The 17,797-nt window shown below is 42.2% G+C and overlaps 2 long non-coding RNA genes across 2 annotated transcripts in view; one reads left to right on the plus strand and one right to left on the minus strand.

Annotated features, from left to right (window-relative positions):
• The window catches only part of LOC307226569, a 28,212-nt gene extending 11,715 nt beyond the window's left edge, over positions 1-16,497 (minus strand). The window contains exons 1-2 of the long non-coding RNA XR_013843500.1: positions 16,458-16,497; positions 14,305-14,512 (exon numbers count right to left, since the gene is read on the minus strand). This is a non-coding gene — a long non-coding RNA (uncharacterized lncRNA). The remainder of the gene's footprint in view (positions 1-14,304; positions 14,513-16,457) is intronic.
• The window catches only part of LOC307226641, a 441,096-nt gene that overhangs the window by 104,429 nt on the left and 318,870 nt on the right, over positions 1-17,797 (plus strand). The gene's annotated exons all lie outside the window — the stretch shown is intronic.

The raw sequence follows: 17,797 nt of genomic DNA on the forward strand, positions 1-17,797 counted from the left end.
AGCAAGCGAGGAGGTAAAAGCTTCACAAACTTTAAATTATTCTGTATTACCTTATTTGAGGGCCTTGCAATTTACTGGGAACAAATTCCGGTGACACTCCCATCATTAGTCATGCACAGCATTTGCATCTCTGTACTATTGGTGCATATCTATCTGCTTGCCTGCCTTCTTCCCCGGAATGGTTTTTCTCAGACCCTCCAAGTGTCCCTATTTTCCAGGGACAGTCCCAGATTTACAGAAGCTGTCCGAGTTTCTAATTTGATCCTAGAATGTCCCACTTTGCCTTAGGGTGCCCCTATTTTCAGCAAAGAAATATTGGAGGGTATGGTAAGGTAAAGGTAAAGGGACCCCTGATCATTAGGTCCAGTCATGGCCGACTCTGGGGTTGCAGCGCTCATCTCACTTTACTGGCCGAGGGAGCCGGCGTATAGCTTCCGGGTCATGTGGCCAGCATGACTAAGCCACTTCTGGTGAACCAGAGCAGCGCACAGAAACGCTGTTTACCTTCCCGCCACAGCGGTACCTATTTATCTACTTGCACTTTGACATGCTTTCGAACTGCTAGGTTGGCAGGAGCAGGGACCGAGCAATGGGAGCTCACCCCGTCGTGGGGATTCGAACAGCCAACCTTCTGATCCGCAAACCCTAGGCTCTGTGGTTTAACCCACAGCGCCACCCACGTCCCATGGAGCATATGGTAGGATGTCCCTATTTTCATTGGAGAAAAGTTGGAGGATATGGAATTATCTGACCCCTGAGCCATCTGAAGGCAGCCCTGCTTAGGGAAGATTTTTTTTAATGTTTAATGTCTTATTATGTTTTGATATATGTTGGAAGCCACCCAGAGTAGCGGGGGCAACTCAGTCATATGGTTGTGGTATAAATAGTAAAATTTACAGAATCACAGGATAAAATCACAATATGAAAACACAAAACACATAATCAAAATAAAAACAACCCAATACGCCCCCCCCTTCCAAAAGTTTGCATTTTGTTGCCTTTACATTTAACTTAATGGGGTGGAATAGCCAAAGGGTGAAGTAATTTATAGGGCTAATTACGTAAATTATTCTGATATAATTTTGCCACAGTGGGCAGCGAACTGCTGTGGTACAGAAACAGTCCTGCATGTGCCCAAGAAGAGGGCAGAATGGAAAATGCCTTCTTACATCCCTACCTGGGACCTTGTACATGCGGACGAAAGCTATGCCCCCCCCCTAGTTATAAAGCTGTGACAAGGGATGATGGGTTATTGGTTGAAATGCCACGTCACAGTAATGCATTTGATGCCCAGCAAAATCAGCAAGTTAAAATTCAAGACGCCATATTAGGTACATTTCCATGCTTTCCCTTTGCTCTTCCTCTTTTTCACTTTCTTTGTCATTGGTTTTCTTTCCTATTCTGCTGTTCTCGTCTCCGCTGACCATTCATCCTAGTTATTTCCTGTGCCTTTTTGTTTCTGTCTGATCCCAGAAGATCTTTCTTCCCCAACCTTCCATTTCTCTCTTTCCACACACAACCACACAGTGTTACTATGCCACAACACTCTAACAGGGAAATACTATAAATGTGTAGTGTCTGAGAGCAAGACGTAAAACATTCAAACAAACCCAGCAACCCAGTAAGAAATGTTGTATTCTTATTATATAGAAAACAGAATTTTTTTACTTTTTGTATTGATCAAATTAAATCAGTGGTACACTGATGGATTTGGAACTTACGTTATTTGGGCAAGGTATTTAATTACCTTGCTCCCTGGTAGCTGAGCCTGGGAATCTAGCCCATTACCTATAGTTTAAATAGTTTCCCTGGGTACCCTTATCTCCAGCTTTCTGACTCTTAACATCATGCTTACTGAAACAAATAAGAATGGTTGTTTATTATAGATATGGGAAAGGAACGAAGCCCACACTGCTCAGGTTTCAAACGCCACAGTAGATAATCTCTGAACCAAGACAAAATTCATGAATACAGAGCACACAAAGATTAGGTTTCAGTGCTTCATTTTATTTACAGTTTACTGGGCTTGAGAAGGGTGGCAGGTGAGCAATCAGGGAGGAAGCTCTTTGCGACCAATGAACTTCCGCTGCTCCATTACTGGGAAGGAGTGTTTGTCTTCTCTGCTGAGTCTGATGGCGATGCTAACAGTTAGGCCCAAATGTCAAGTCCATGTTGCAATGAGGGTAACACATTCACCAAGAAGGTAAAGAGGACCTGTAATGTCCAGAGTCATCAGAAACTAACTATTCAGCAGGTGTATGGAACAGTAAGAAAATGGAATTTCTGAGGAGGGCTTTGATTCGTTTATGTAACTCTGTGTGTGTGTGTGTGTGTGTGTGTGTGTGTGTGTGTGCGCGCGCGCCCCTATATGTGTGTGTCAGAGCTGCCCCTAGGTCCCAGCTCACAGAGGACCAACGCGAGGCTGTCGTTATGTACAAAAGTCTTTATTGAGGTTCAGTTTCCATTTTAAAGCCGCAGCGCGCAGCTCTACGTCTTAAACCCTAGACCGGCGAAGTCCCGTCTGAGTCTCCTCCCCTATGACACCAGTTTAAGATCCTAGCCCTGCTCCACCTTTTACGCTGCTCTCTCCTCCTCTGGGTCCTCCTGCCTGCTGGGGCATTGCCCTTTCTGGACTCTTCCGACGCTGAGTCGCTTAGCTCCTCCCCCTCCCTCCGGTGGGCTTTAGGACCCGGTTCCCAATCCTCATTCTCTGCTGTCCCGCGCTCCTGTACATTTGAACTTGCCACTCGCGCCAACCCAGTGACCTTCCTCCTGACCATTACACTACTTCTGTCACTGCTTCCCTCTTCCGGGATACTGGCCGGATCTGACCTCCCCTCCGTTGTCTGACTCTCCGATGGAGGTGTGGTCAGCCCTGCCTTATCTTCTCTCCCTGGTGGGGAATGCACTGGCCCCGATCCTTGGGACTCTTCCCCCCCACTCTGCTCTGGTGGGGAAGCTGGTCCTGATTTCCAACTACTGCTCTGGGAGTCCCTGCTGCCCCCTTGCTCCTGGGGCGTTCCCCTTGGGAACCCCCTACCCCTGGCCACTGGCGCCCCCTTCTGTGAATCTTCCGATTCGCTGGAGAGGCTCATGGAATCCCTCGGTCCACTGTCCTCTTCTCCTACGCTTCCCTCGGATTCTTCCCCTTCGCTCTCCATCTCCTCTCTTCCCTGTGCCTCTGCTCCTGAGCCCCTGACAGTGTGGGATTGTAAAATCTTTTGTAGAGGGTATCTATGCTTATGTAGGTATAGTGGCAGCACCCAGAAGCAAGTTTTGGAACACTTTGCTCCCTCCTCTGCAAGTAGATCTGTCCAGAGCTGTCACGGGTTTTGTAGATCTGCTCACCTGCCCTTTATCATATAACATGGTGGAAGAAAACAGCATAGGTTTTGAGCAAACTGGGAAGAATGTAGGAGCAGCATTACAGTGTGGTGTTTTTAGACTACTTCCAAATGCAGAGAATGAGTCCTGCTGCATTTTATTTTAATGTACTGTATTTAATGTATTTTTAACCTTCTGTTGGAAGCTGCCCAGAGTGGCTAGGGAAACCCAGCCAGATGGGTGGGGTAGAAATAATAAATTATTATTATTACTAATACTACTACTACTATTACAGTGGTACCTCTGGTTATGAACTTAATTCGTTCCGGAGGTCCATTCTTAACCTGAAACCGTTCTTAACCTGAGGTACCACTTTAGCTAATGGGGCCTCCTGCTGCCGCCACCACGCAATTTCTGTTCTCATCCTGAGGTAAAGTTCTTAACTCGAGGTACTACTTCTGGGTTAGCATAGTCTGTGCCCCAAAGTGTTTGTAACCCAAGGTGTTTGTAACCCGAGGTACCACTGTATTTGGGGTCTTCCTCCTCCTTCTGCTGAATGGGGCTCTGGGCTTCTGCCTGGTAGCATCACTGTGAATGGGCTGGTAGGCCATAACATACTTGTTGGTGGGAATGGACCTTCCATTCCAGAGATTAGCCTTTCTTCAAGAGATTAGATTTGTTCAATAGCATGTATCATAATCCCTCTGTCTCCAATAAGGCTAAACTGCTTGTTGTGTTACAAAAGGAAGTTGATTGTGGTGCATGACAAGGTCCAAATACAATGCATATCTATGAAAGGCAAGGTCAACCTTCTGTACTTTCTTTAATGGATATGAAATCTCTCTCTCTTTATATAGAACATCAAGCATCTAAAATAATTAAAAATCTACTGGCATGCATGGGAGAGCCTTTAATTGCGCCAAAAGTCGAGTTCCTTCATCCCATCATTGTTCTTCAACCTCACACTATTTTGATTAGGAAACTTTAGTAAAAAGGCTTTACAATTAGTAAATGAAATATAAACAAATAAAAAAATTGAAATAATACATTATTCAGCTTCCTTCCCTCAAGCTTTAGATTATAACTGTGACAAATACTGCCTTGCTACAATTATTATTATTATTATTATTATTATTATTATTATTTACTTTTACAGGATAATTTCTACTCAAGAAGGGCATTTTATTTATTGACTTAACTTCAACAGCAGAACCAACAGAGGGAGCAAAGGAGCTCAGCCATCCAGCTATTGTAATAAAATTTAAAGGCTGCTATTTGTGTGTTTTTAATCACTTGGTAGTATTTTCAAAGAAAGGGAGGAAGAAAACAAGGGGAACTTTGCCAGCAAAACAGGAACTATTTAGAACAAAGAGGGTAATCAATATGTATTTACCATGTCCTTGCAATAAATATGGAGTCAAGCAAAAACAACTTACAAACTGTCGTCCAGAGAGCAGGACACAATGCTACAACAGGAGGCATTTGGAAATGGATGATTTTTCTGGGTTTTTACCCAGAATGCTTTCTTAGTTTCTCATAGCGATATATTAACTTCATATCTGCACCAATAAGTACTGATGGGGTTACTTTTGGGGGTGGGGTGCCAGAGTATGGGGAGCTAGGCCCATGGTAGGGTTAGGGGGCTTTAACCTTTGCTGTCTCCATTATCATACCAGCCAAGATTGTTCTGCAGCTCATATATGGAGGGGAGGGAACCCTGCCATTGAAGTGAGTAGTTTTTCCAGTACAAATGTCATAAACAGGAGTTCTGATCTACAAAAGGACCACAGTGGATGATGTAGGGTTAAAGTGCCCCTACTACCACTCTAGGGTCCCCACTCACTGACCTTGCAGTCTGTGGGGAAGAAGAGCACTGCACTGAAGGACACAGCTATAAGGATTTGAAAAGGCATGAATTTCTCTGCTGACCTTTCTTCATTGCATGCAGCCCTGTTTCCATTCCACTGCAGTTCAACTTCCAACAAAAATTATGTTAGTAATCTCACTGTCTGCTGTGGTGAAATTTTACATTACATTTTCCCCTCGCGATTCATTTAAATGGAAAGGTAACACAATGTAAAGGGGGGAGCGTCATCAATTATGTGTTGTTTGCAAACTGAAAAAGAGCAACAACAGCACACATTGATTGTATTTGCTAGGTTGATTTCTATTCAGGGCATGAGAAGAAGTGAACATTGGCAATTTCCACCACAGGTGTACCCAGAGGTTGTTGGAACACCCATCCCCTGCTGGGAGTGCAGTAAGTAAGGTAAAGGTACCCCTGCCCGTACGGGCCAGTCTTGACAGACTCTGGGGTTGTGCGCCCATCTCACTTAAGAGGCCAGGGGCCAGCGCTGTCCGGAGACACTTCCGGGTCACGTGGCCAGCGTGACATCGCTGCTCTGGCGAGCCAGAGCCGCACACGGAAACGCCGTTTACCTTCCCGCTGGTAAGCGGTCCCTATTTATCTACTTGCACCCGGAGGTGCTTTCGAACTGCTAGGTTGGCAGGCGCTGGGACCGAGCAGCGGGAGCGCACCCCGCCGCAGGGATTCGAACCGCCGACCTTTCGATCGGCAAGCCCTATGTGTGGGCGACGCACCACTGCTCTCACGGTTAGATCAAATGCAAGAGAACCTTTCCATCCTTCTTGCACTGTTACTCAAAGGCATTTTTTTTTTTTTTTTTTGTGGGCAGGGGACACCAATGCAACTCCTTGTTAGGGGTGCCAGGGGCCTTTGATTTCCACTTCTGTTTCCTTCAGAATTCTCCACTGTCCTTAGGCCCTGATACATAGTTTACATATTACCTAGCTTGGTCCTAATTCTATCCCAGCCTTCCCATACCTTCCCTTTTTAACAATGCAATCCTAAAATTACTGGGAATAACCACCATTGCATTCAGTGGTGCTTGTTATTATTATTTCAAGGAGAGAGTATACACAAAAGAGCTGCCTAGTACAGTTCCCAGTGAAGTCTTGAGTTAATTGAATTGGGAATCTGATCAGTGATAAATTATTTCCCCATTTGTATGCATGCCACAGATCCTTTCTAGGATTTCAGTGCCACTTTTAAAAAAATTTTGACCCAATGAACCACAACTGAGAAACCACAAAAAAAAACCACACGGAAATACAACACAATTGGCATTATCAATCCACAACTAAGCACAACTCCACAGGACATTCATTAAGTCCCTCTTTACCTACCAAGCAATCTATATTTGTGGTACATTTGGGGTGTCTTGTCCCTTTCAGAGTTTTAGATTTCAGCTTTCACATCATGCAGAGCCGCATGGAAATGCATAGCTTAAGGCTAGGACTACTATGACTGATACTGACTTCAATGATGGGGTCATTTAAATGTTCCTCCAGCTGGGACGCGGGTGGCACTTTGGTCTAAACCACAGACCCTCTTGGGCTTGCCAGTTGGAAGGTCAGCAGTTCAAATCCCTGTGATGGGGTGAGCTCCCATTGTTCAGTCTCTGATCCTGCCAACCTAGCAGTTTGAAAGCACATCAAAGTGCAAGTAGATAAATAGGTACCGGTGCAGCGGGAAGGTAAATGGTGTTTCCATCCACTGCTCTGGTTAGCCAGAAGCAGCTTAGTCATGCTGGCCACATGACCTGGAAGCTGTACACCAGCTCCCTCGGCCAGTAAAGCAAGATGAGTGCCGCAACCCCAGAGTCAGGGGTCCCTTTACCTTTTACCAGCTGAACAGGAGCTACTCACAGAAAAGTAGCTTCCATGTTCCTTTGTTACCCATTAAACAATTTGCTTTAGAATACATAATATTTTCAGCTCTCCTGTTTAATTTTCATCCCCTTTGAACAAATATTCAATACTTGCAAGCAGATATTGCTGTCAAGTTTGTTGTACCATTGTATCTATAAGCTGCAAGAAGGTATTGTACTTTCTTCAATGTTCAGTCATGCAGAATGGGAAGAATCCAGGCATTTTTTAAAAGCGGAGAAAGAGTGAAATAAAGAAAAATCCATGAAGAGAAAACATTCCTTATAAAGTGTGTGCAGTAAATCTTATATCCATTCAGCATTCTCTCTCTCTCTTTCTAACCAGTCACTTGATTATTTCCTTAGTGTGCCAACTGATATTTTTTTCATGGAAAATATGCACTATTCAAGGCTAGAAGATCCCTTCCAGTCTTTCCATCTTTTACAGATTATTAACTTGGCTGTTGTTCATGGCTGCAAAATTCTGTTGGCCATGCTGCTCAATTGGCCATGCCAATCGAAGACCAAATATGCATAACTCAAGGGTAGGTCTTAGATTCAAATCTATTTCAATGCTTAAAGAAAAAGGGAAAAAATAATTTCCTGGATTATTTAAATAGCATTCCCCAAACCCACGAAAAAGCATGCCAGTACCCTCTTACGGAGATTGCCAAAATGTTCAAGTTGTTGCATTTAACTGCTACCAGAGGAGTTAGATAATTTCCCATGTAGTATTTCAACGTTAACTTGCTTTGAATTTTTGCTTTCTGCATAACTCAGACTCTATCTTTGCCCATTCATGAATCATTTCCTTCTGAAATGTTCTTGCTCCATTTCAAATGAGCCAGGGACAATATTTTCTTATCTACATTCAAATATTTGCATACACATACATTAGGCCAAAATATGCCTGAAACGTTCCCCTTGCACTCATTTCTCATTCAGACTTTGGAAGAGAGTGTTCTACTTCCACAGGCTGGAAGGGCAGTGTGCCCTGTATATATATATGTGTGTATTTTAAGAACATAGGAACACACAAAGAGCCCTTCTGGATTAGAAGGGATTCCTGAGTGTTTCCCGCGATGGTCAAAGAGATTCCGATGGGAAACCTCCAGGCAGAACATGAGGACAATAGGCCTTTCATGCTGTTGCTCTCCAAGAATTCATATTCAGTCCTGATAGTTGAGGTAACCAAGAGCTATCGTGATTAATAATCATTAGTAGCCTCAGCCTCTAAGTATCATTTGTGAGATGAAAGTTTAGCTGTGTGTTATCTGACAGTTTTATTGCTTAGGTGTCATTGGTTTTAGAGGGATATCTGTGAATGCAAGTTTTCACAGTCAATTTTTTGTGAGTGGGAGGGATGAAACAATTAAAAGCATAGTAGATGGAACCAGGAAATCACAAATGTGCATTTATTTTGGGGCAAAACACCCAACTATCCTACTGCACCTCAGACTTATGCGTGCTTTCAACATTCTGAGCATCTGCTGAAAGCCTGAAGTCTTTCCCCCCCATACATAGACAATTGCAGCAACTCTTCTGAAATCCTATTTCAACACATATGCTTACTCATTGTTAGTTCCTTCTGAGAAGTTTAGGTATGCACTTTAGTTAAAAACAAAAATGCAAAGGTTAAAATGTAAAAAAGAAAAAAAAGAAATATACAGAAATCTTTACTTGTAAAACAATTGTGACTATTACAACACAATTTAATAATATCATCAGATAAAAAAATGCAATCTTATATTCAATTTACACCAGCTCTCTAGTGTAATTGGTCTAATTCAGTCAATTAGAACTTGCACTGCCCAAGTTCTATTGGAAGTTGCTTCCTGTGTACAATTTAGTAACTAAAAACACCACAGGAGATATCAAAAGTTTGAGGACTAACCTTGCCCCATAAATCTCCTGGCAGATAATTTATATGCCATACGTTTCCAGATCATGACTTTTACATCTAAACAGATAAGCAGCGGTAAACTATGCCAGAGAACGCTTTGAAATAATGAAAATTTTAAAAAGCCAGAACTACTGAAATATCCTCACAAATGAAAGGACTTTCTGTGCCACTCTGTATATAAAATGCATGAAAGACAGCAATGTTATGGATGCAATCAATCTTACTTTATAGCAATTGCTAGCAATGCATAATGCCATTCCTACTGTACTGGCAGGTAATCTACTGTCGCTTTAAATAAATCTAAATATTAGGTCTAGGAAGGATCAACCTGCGGAAAAAAATGCTGAAATATAACTGCTAAAGTTAATACTTACTTAATTCTTGGTTTTCTACAAGACTTAAAATGAAAAGGCTTTCCAACTATTATAAGATGTACAGACTTAATCTACATTTCAATAAGATATTTAAAGGCAGTGCGAGAACTGTCAAGGACCCTTTCTTAAGCCTGAGAGAGACCTACAAAGGAATGCTGACAGTTTCGTTTTCTCTGACATGGAAGTATTATTTCATCAAGAAAATGTTATTATATTCTTATTCATTTTGGCGCTTCCCACTTCAGGCTCTTCACCAACCCCATCTGTGTTCGCTGGTATCAGTGCTACGGCGTCACCTGGGTTGTCATGAATCCTCTATGAGAGAGGTAGATTAAATGATCTGAATAAACTCATATTCTTCCATTTCATTTTTTTCTTCATCCTTTCCAGACAAAACACAGGAAGAAAATCCTCAGCTTCAGGTGGGCCTTCCCTTCCTTATCTGACGTGTTCCATATGCAAACCTTGATGCTAAAGCTGTGTCATTTTTTATTTTTCCTGCATGCAAAGTGGCTGTGGAAAATATTTTTGAGGCCAGAAGTAAGTACTCTTCTATATGCACTGAGGGACCATAATGAAGTAAAATATTCTTCTTCTTCTTCTTCTTCTTCTTCTTCTTCTTCTTCTTCTTCTTCTTCATATCTTGCCCATCTGGCTGGGTTTCCCCAGCCACTCTGGGCAGCTCCCAACAGAATATTAAAAACACAATAAAACATCAAACATTAAAAACTTCCCTAAACAGGGCTGCCTTCAGATGTCTTCTAAAGGTCAGAAAGTTGTTTATCTCTTTGACATCTAATGGGAGGGCGTTCCACAGGGCGGGTGCCACTACCGAGAACACTCTCTGCCTGGTTCCCTGTACTTTTGCTTCTCGCAGTGAGGGAACCACCAGAAGGCCCTCGGCACTGGACCTCAGTGTCCAGGTAGAACAATGGGGATGGAGATGCTCCTTCAGGTATACTGGGCCAAGGCCATTTAGGGCTTTAAAGGTCAGCACCAACACTTTGAATTGTGCTCGGAAACATACTGGGAGCCAACGTAGGCCTTTCAGGACTGGTATTATGTGGTCACATGTAAGATAGAAGAACACAATCCTGGAGCTGGGTTTAGAAATTGTTTCTTTAAGAACAAGACGAAACCTTGAATTAGACTTGGGCTGAAGAGCCATTCAAACAGAGGGCTATTCTCTGACAGGCTTCCATGGCCACCCTGCATGCAACCAAGATGTTACTTTTGCTTTGTGGATATGTAACATGAGCTAGTACAGTATTTTATTTTTAATTTTAATTTTTGCCTTAAAGTCTGCAGGACATGAGTACAAATACATTTCTATCAGCCACTCTAAAATGCAGTGCAATGGAAAGGTGGAAAGTCATGCCTCATGATGAAGTAAATTTTCTGTTCTGAGTACAATAGGTCTGATGGAAACAGGACGGTGTAATTCACAAGGACATTCTGCTAGTGGATGCTATTGTCATTGACCCACGATGTAAAATAACTGGTGATGAGCCAAAGGCGGGATTGGTTTTTAAAACTAATTTCCATGTCTCTTGCAACAGGACTATTCTTTTTTCAGAATTTTTTTTGGGTTAAAATCTTCACACAAGCTTCATGAAAGGAAGCAAGAGTGTACCATATTATTGACAATGTCAAAGTAGCTGCGCTGATATTTCTTGTCCTCCTGCTGAGGTCAGGATTGTTCCCTAAAAATGTTTTTGGCAATTTACCTCTCCCCACTTCTGTTTGTACTAAACTATTTTTGATGGGTCATTTATTGACCTTTTATTTTAAATGCTCCTGTTAAAGGTTTCCCATATGGTAAATGTGCCCTTTTCTTCAAGTTGCAAAAGAAATGAATACATCAGGCACCTTTTCAAATTAGCTCTCTTCCATTAAACTCCATCCCCCCTTTAAAAAAAGAAGTCCTTTTACTCTTGTGTGTTAAATTTATGTGGCTAGTCCATAAACAGTTTCTAATTAGACACATGTGCATTCAAATGTGGACTTGTGTGTTATAAACCGACACTGAAGTGTATAAGAAACTGTCAGTCAGATCAAAAGTCAATCCAAAATCATCCCATTTGCAGAGCTGAGATGCTGTCACAGTTAGTTAGCCCTAAATGTTTAAAACATCAACCAAAACTTTTATTCTAATTGAGCATGAGTTGAAAGGCTGAACACTTTGATGTCTTTGCTTTTATCATTTGTATATAGCTTAGAACTGCAGACTTTACCCCCCTGGAAATAGTAGACATTGCTTCTTACTGAAAAATATACAGGTAGGTCAATCTGTATTTGTGAGGCTAGTTTATAGTTCTCAGCCATGTATATAATTACTTACAACACACAAGGGCTTGCAAAAAGAAAGGAAACCCATTTTTCTCTTTGTTATTTAACATGGTTTTCTTCCTATTAATGGACCGCATGAAACAGAAATACACCTTCTCAGAATATTGTCTAGAATTGATTCCTAACTTTAGTATAGCCAAATCTCCATGAGGTCCCCCCAATAAAAAATGAAACTCAGATGTATTTTCTTATTCAGTTGTTTAATTTGAAAACTTTCTAAAACTTACAGAAAATGTACTTCTGTGTTAAAACAACAACCCTAAGTACATGAATATTAGTTGCATTTTAGGACATGCATTGAGAGTGATTAAAAGAGGGGTGGGATGCAAAAAAAGGTGCCTATGGAAAAAGGGTAGGTTATAAATGAATATTTATCAAGGATCATGTGTTCATTCTCCATGAGACCTGGTAAATGTGCACAACAGCTGATTATTATGCACATTAACTGCTCAACTTACATTCCTCTTAACATATGTATGTACAGGAACCTTACAATTTGATTTGAATTTCACTTTATATTAAATTTTGGTAGCAAGTTTAGCTCTTTCTTTCTTTCTTTCTTTTTTTCTTTCACATTCTACCATCCTAGCCTGCACTATCCAATATGTTTTCAAACTCCTTGGTACCACAGCTTGAAAACAGCACTTGTCTTGGGCACATATTCCATCTGAGAAACTGTAGGCCCAAGTCTATGGACCGGTTTGTAAACAAGTGCCCTCTTTTCAATACCTCCGAGAGAATGTGGAATCATTCATTCCTTTGTGACCCAGATGGGATGAACTATTGCCAGGTGTGTGTGTGTGTCTGCTGTAATTTGCATGGTTGCAAATTGCATGGTTGCATGATTGCAACAGCACAGAAAGGAACTGAAAGTGGTCAAGACTGCAGTGGTCAAGTGTCCAGTCGCTACATGGACTTGCTGGTTCATGCTGTCAGTGTATTCACATCATCATATCGAGATGGCAAGCCTCCCCTCTCTTTTTCCTAGATACAGTGAGGATTGCCAGCCATATGAACTTGCCTGAAACAGTACTGAATTCATAACCTAAACTCAGAGCTAACCCCCATGACAAAAGAATAAGCCTGTATTTCCTCCTGTCTCACCCTTAGCTGGAAGGTGCTGAGACAAAAAGCCTTTTCATATCTACATAATCAATTGTCTTCCCTTGCCGGAAAATACGTCTTCAAGATTGCTGTCTGGGCAGGGGCATAAGAAGACAGCTTGACACTCTGTGCATGCCACTGAAGATACTAGCTCTGAATCTGAGCACCGGTTGAACTGAGAAAATCCACAGAGCCTGTAGGTATCCGGCCGTGATTTTAGCTATTATTTTTCTCTTTTATGGTGTTACCTTTTAAACTGCGTTTGAGATCTTTGTTGTAGACTAGTACCCTGTGGCACTGGCCTGGCGTTGAGAGACATCAGTGAGATACAGCACATAAAAGCGTACCCTATAAGTGTGACGAATGGCAATTACAAGGCTGGGTTGGAGCTAACTTGTGAATGATCGGGTGAATTGGGGGGAAAAGGCCGGTGCGCTCTGCCTGTTAGGAGCAGTATAAGAATGTGGGCCGTGCCAGGTTGTGTGCCACAGGCGGGCACCTTGCTGAGAACACAGGGAAAGCATACGACCCCTTATTAACATGCCCAGCATCTCAACTAGCTCTTTATCAAACAAATCAGGAGCATCAGAAATCAGCCGTGCCGTTAATAAGAATGCAGCTGATGTGCAGAGGAGCAGAGTGTAGCTTTTGAATTGTGTAACGGGGTGGGGTGGGGTGGAGAATGCGAAAGCTGTGTCTTGGTGTCCCAAAAATACAACTGCTGCAATTAAAATATAAAGGGTTGCAATGCACTGCCTTAAAGGCAAAGAAACTAACTAGGCATTCTTGTTTGCCTTGAAGGAGGAGAATAGTAAGGGGCTGCAAATCCCTCTTTATCTGGGACAAACACAGGACTGGCACACTTACTTTTACTAGGGTTGCTTGCTGAGCCTGTTTTGCTGCTGATACTTTACCAATACAGTGGTACTTCGGGTTAAGTACTTAATTCGTTCCGGAGGTCTGTTCTTAACCTGAAACTGTTCTTAACCTGAAGCACCACTTTAGCTAATGGGGCCTCCTGCTGCCACCATGCTGCCGGAGCACGATTTCTGTTCTCAACCTGAAGCAGAGTTCTTAACCTGAAGCACTATTTCTGGGTTAGCGGAGTCTGTAACCTGAAGCGTATGTAACCCGAGGTACCACTGTATTTATATTTTATTTGAGCAATTTATATACTGCTTAATCATTAGCCTTTCTAAGTGGTCATGTTATTGAGAAAACAGCTACTGTTTATATGCTATTGCTACCATTAGCACATCTGTAGCACCAATATCGCTACAGCAGTGACTAAGGGACTGAGTTGTAATCCAGGAAAATCCCTATTCATTGCTTGTCTATGCAGGGAACTTGCTAGAGGTCTTAGGGAAGCCAGTGACTCAAAGCATCAGTTCCCCGTGAGCAATGTGGACTTTCTTACAAGGCTGTTGTAAGAATTACTCAGGAAACGTATCTGAAGTATATGCAGCTTGAACATGCAGCTTGAGACCAGTATTCCTAAAAAGTTTGCCTACCCCCTACATACCCAACTGGTGACTGATGATGATGTTGATGGATTCAGGTGCTCAAGTCATTCTTAAAACGACAACAAAGCTGAGAGCTTCAGTGATGGTCCTAGTCATGCCCCAGAAATGCCCCTGGTGCCACTGGAAGTTGTGGGTCTGGCAAAGATGCCATTCATGTAGACTTTGGCTTGGCTTTGTCATCTGTCATGTAGATCTTTGCATTTTACCCTATTAAGAGAAAGTGAAGTGTTTTCAGACTTTTGCCACAGTTCAACATATGTAATTAAATAATGGAGTTACAAGTTTTTTTAAAAAATGTATACATTTAATTAGTCTCCTTTTGAAAATTCTTCATAATTGCTGATGATGTTTCTCCCGTCTAGAAGTGGTATGCTATTGGGGGACAGCAGCAAGGGAGAGGATTTTAGGAAACCTTATCAGGTCAAATGTGTGGTAGTGCTTTTATTGTCACGGTTTCTGCAATAACAGTGGCAATCCTTAACTAAAAGACTATAATGATAAATTTTGAGGCCCCTGAATATTCAGAATAGCATAAGAAGGCACAAAGGCCACACATTAACTCATATGTAGATCCACTGTGCATTGCTTTAAACTTATGCATGAGAAAATAGTACAAAAGATACATTTTTGTTTTCTGGGGGGGGGGTTCTTTTGTGGGGAGGGGACATGAATTCTGTGAAAGTCACAATAGAGCAAATGGGACTCCCCTCTGGCGGCTGTTCCGAATTTTTTATTTTCTTAGCTTGCCTATGGATATGAACAGGACAACCCCTAAAATTACTTTCTCGTAACTGTGTAGTGAGTGTGAGCCATAAGTCACTTAAGCCTTAACACCCATAATTAATTATATCAATATGAATTTAATATATTGGGCTATTTCAGTTGTCATCCATGGAATGGATACCCTAAGTTAAATTCATGGTACAGCATCTGCTTTGCATGCAAAAGATTCCAGGTTCAATCCGTGGCATCTCCAGGTAGGCCTGAGAGTGACACTCATCTGAGAATCCTGGAGAGTCAATGCCAGTTCTCTTTGGTCCTTCTGAGCTAGATGGACACATTGCCTGAGATCGAATAGGGCAACTCCCTATGTTCCTGTGTTAACTATCATCTCTGGAAAGACTGGGCTTAGAATGGTTTCAAAAATAAAGCAACCTTTAAAAACACTAGTGAAGATTTAGAAGTCTCCCACCCAGAGCTTCAGAGTGGCCAACAACAGCTGCTAGTTATGAGAGAGGTCGGTACAACTCAACCCTGCTCTCTTTCATAAGCTGCAGGAGTTTAACGGGCGGCAGTTCACACCCACTTGACCCATTTGGCCTGCAACAACTTGAGGCAGGAGATAAATGTCGCAGCCAGCCCCACAAGGCCTCATGGGCCTTGTAAAGCTTTGGTTTCACTCTAGATTGACAGGTATGAGTGCTAACATGCAAACATTAAACAGGCTGATGTATGCATGCCCATCTTTTGCACCTTAAAATGAACAGGAAAAATAAAACCATTTTTACCTTTGAAGCATGAACTATGTGTACAACTTCCATTCAGAAAAGCAGTTACAGATGTCCAAACAGCCTATCAGTACCTAAATTAACAACCTGGTTTTATAGGCTTTTTCTAGATCATTTAGAAGAAGTTCCTGATTGGATGATCTGTTTAATAGTGGAAAACACAACCTTGGAAGGTGGTGGACTTTCCTTCATTAGATATTTTGAAGGAGAGGCTGCATGGCCACCTCTCAGGAATGCTGTAGATGTGGATCTCCTACACTAATAGTTGGTTGGCCCAGATTGCCTTTGAGGTGCCTTCCAGCTCTTATGATCTTATAACCTAGTTCTTTGCACACGTTTCCCCCCCTACACAATTCAAATACCTTTTGAACATAACTGAGTAAATCTGTGTATTATGTCAAGAAAAATATTATATGTTTTTAAAGCAATTTTCAAGGCTTTGGAAGGCTTTGTACAAAACTGGAAGAACATAAAAGAATTTGTAAGACAAAAATTAAGCATTCTTTAGAAATCCCACAATGTAAATTCAGGTGAACAAAAATAAATGCAAAGTAGCATTTGAACTAGTGTTCCAACCAGCTAAGTAATGAAAGGGCTTCCATGTGTGCATTGATGAGGGGTGTGATTGCCCCATTGCAACTCACCATGTTTGGCTTAAGGTTTGTATGGAGCCCTCTATGTATACAACTGCATATAGACTCTGTCAGTGTGACTGAGGAATCTATAAAAGGCAGGCTCTCCAATCACTCATTTAGAGTCTATTGAAGCCTTCCTAACCCAGTGCCCTCTAGATGTTGTTGAACTACAGCTCCCATCAGCCCCAGCCAACATGGCTCGTCAGGGATGACTGGAGTTGTATTGCAGTAATAACTGGAGACACTAGACTGGGGACGGAAGGTCTACTGGCAAACACTTGCAGGACTCCATGCTGACCTTCAACACTTAACTGATGCTTGGAGATAAAGCCTCCTGCTATTGCTACACTTCTTTCAAACTTACACATGTTCAATGAATGCCTGATTTTGAAACAGAAAAAAAGCTAGAGGCTGAGAAATCTGCATATAAAGTTAAAGTTATAGAGTCCATGACTTTACTTAGCTGATTTCTGGAAGCGATCCTCTCTGCCTTCAGTTGGCAAAAGAAGTCACACTCAGCATTGATCCATGGAAATCAGGCAAAGATCTGCAAAGTATGATTTTTTAAAAAAATCACTTATGAAGGACAGAGCTCTTTATATAGGGCTGCTTTAAAAATTGTTCTAACAATGAGTTTTTGACTTAAACATGAACAAAGGTGGCAGAGAAGTGAAATAGTTGGGCTTCTTGGTCTAGTAGTTATTGGGGAGAAAAGAAGCAAAGAGTGATGCAGGAAAGAGAAAAGAAATAGGTGACATTTGAGGGTGCCTAGGTTCAAGCAGAATAGACTTCCAATTGAGCAACAAGATCTCCCGTTCCTACCCTCCCCCCCTGAAGCCCCCCTACTGGGGGGTGCAGGAGAGAAAAAAGGGATCCCATTGTCGGCACAGGTGCATAATGGTTGTGGCAGGTGAAGGGAGGGCCACAAGAATGACACAGGAGACTGGTATTGGGTTGAATTAGGCCACAACTTTATCGATTACAGGAAAGTGTAGGTTTGGCTAAGGCATTAGGCATGTATCTCACACCAGGCAGCCCACCTGCTACCCGATAGAAACCTGGTGGGGTCAACCCTGTGCTGGGGAGTCACCCCCAACATACATTTGATGCCATGACCCCACACAGGCCACCATTGGAAGAAGTGTATTGGCCCTTTGGTCCACCAGTGGACTCCCAGACAGAGTCACCCCTCCTGGACCCCTCTAACGGGGTACTCCTGTGACTAAGGATGCAGTCCAATGCCTAATCTGCCAAAGTTGTGGTGGTTGTTATGAGGTAGCCAAAAAACCTACAAGCCGGCCAATTTGCTTGCAGGACAAAATTCCTCCCTGGTCCTGAAAATACGGTGA

This window comes from Podarcis cretensis (genome assembly GCF_951804945.1).
Source record: "Podarcis cretensis genome assembly, chromosome: 1".
Lineage (NCBI taxonomy): Eukaryota > Metazoa > Chordata > Lepidosauria > Squamata > Lacertidae > Podarcis > Podarcis cretensis.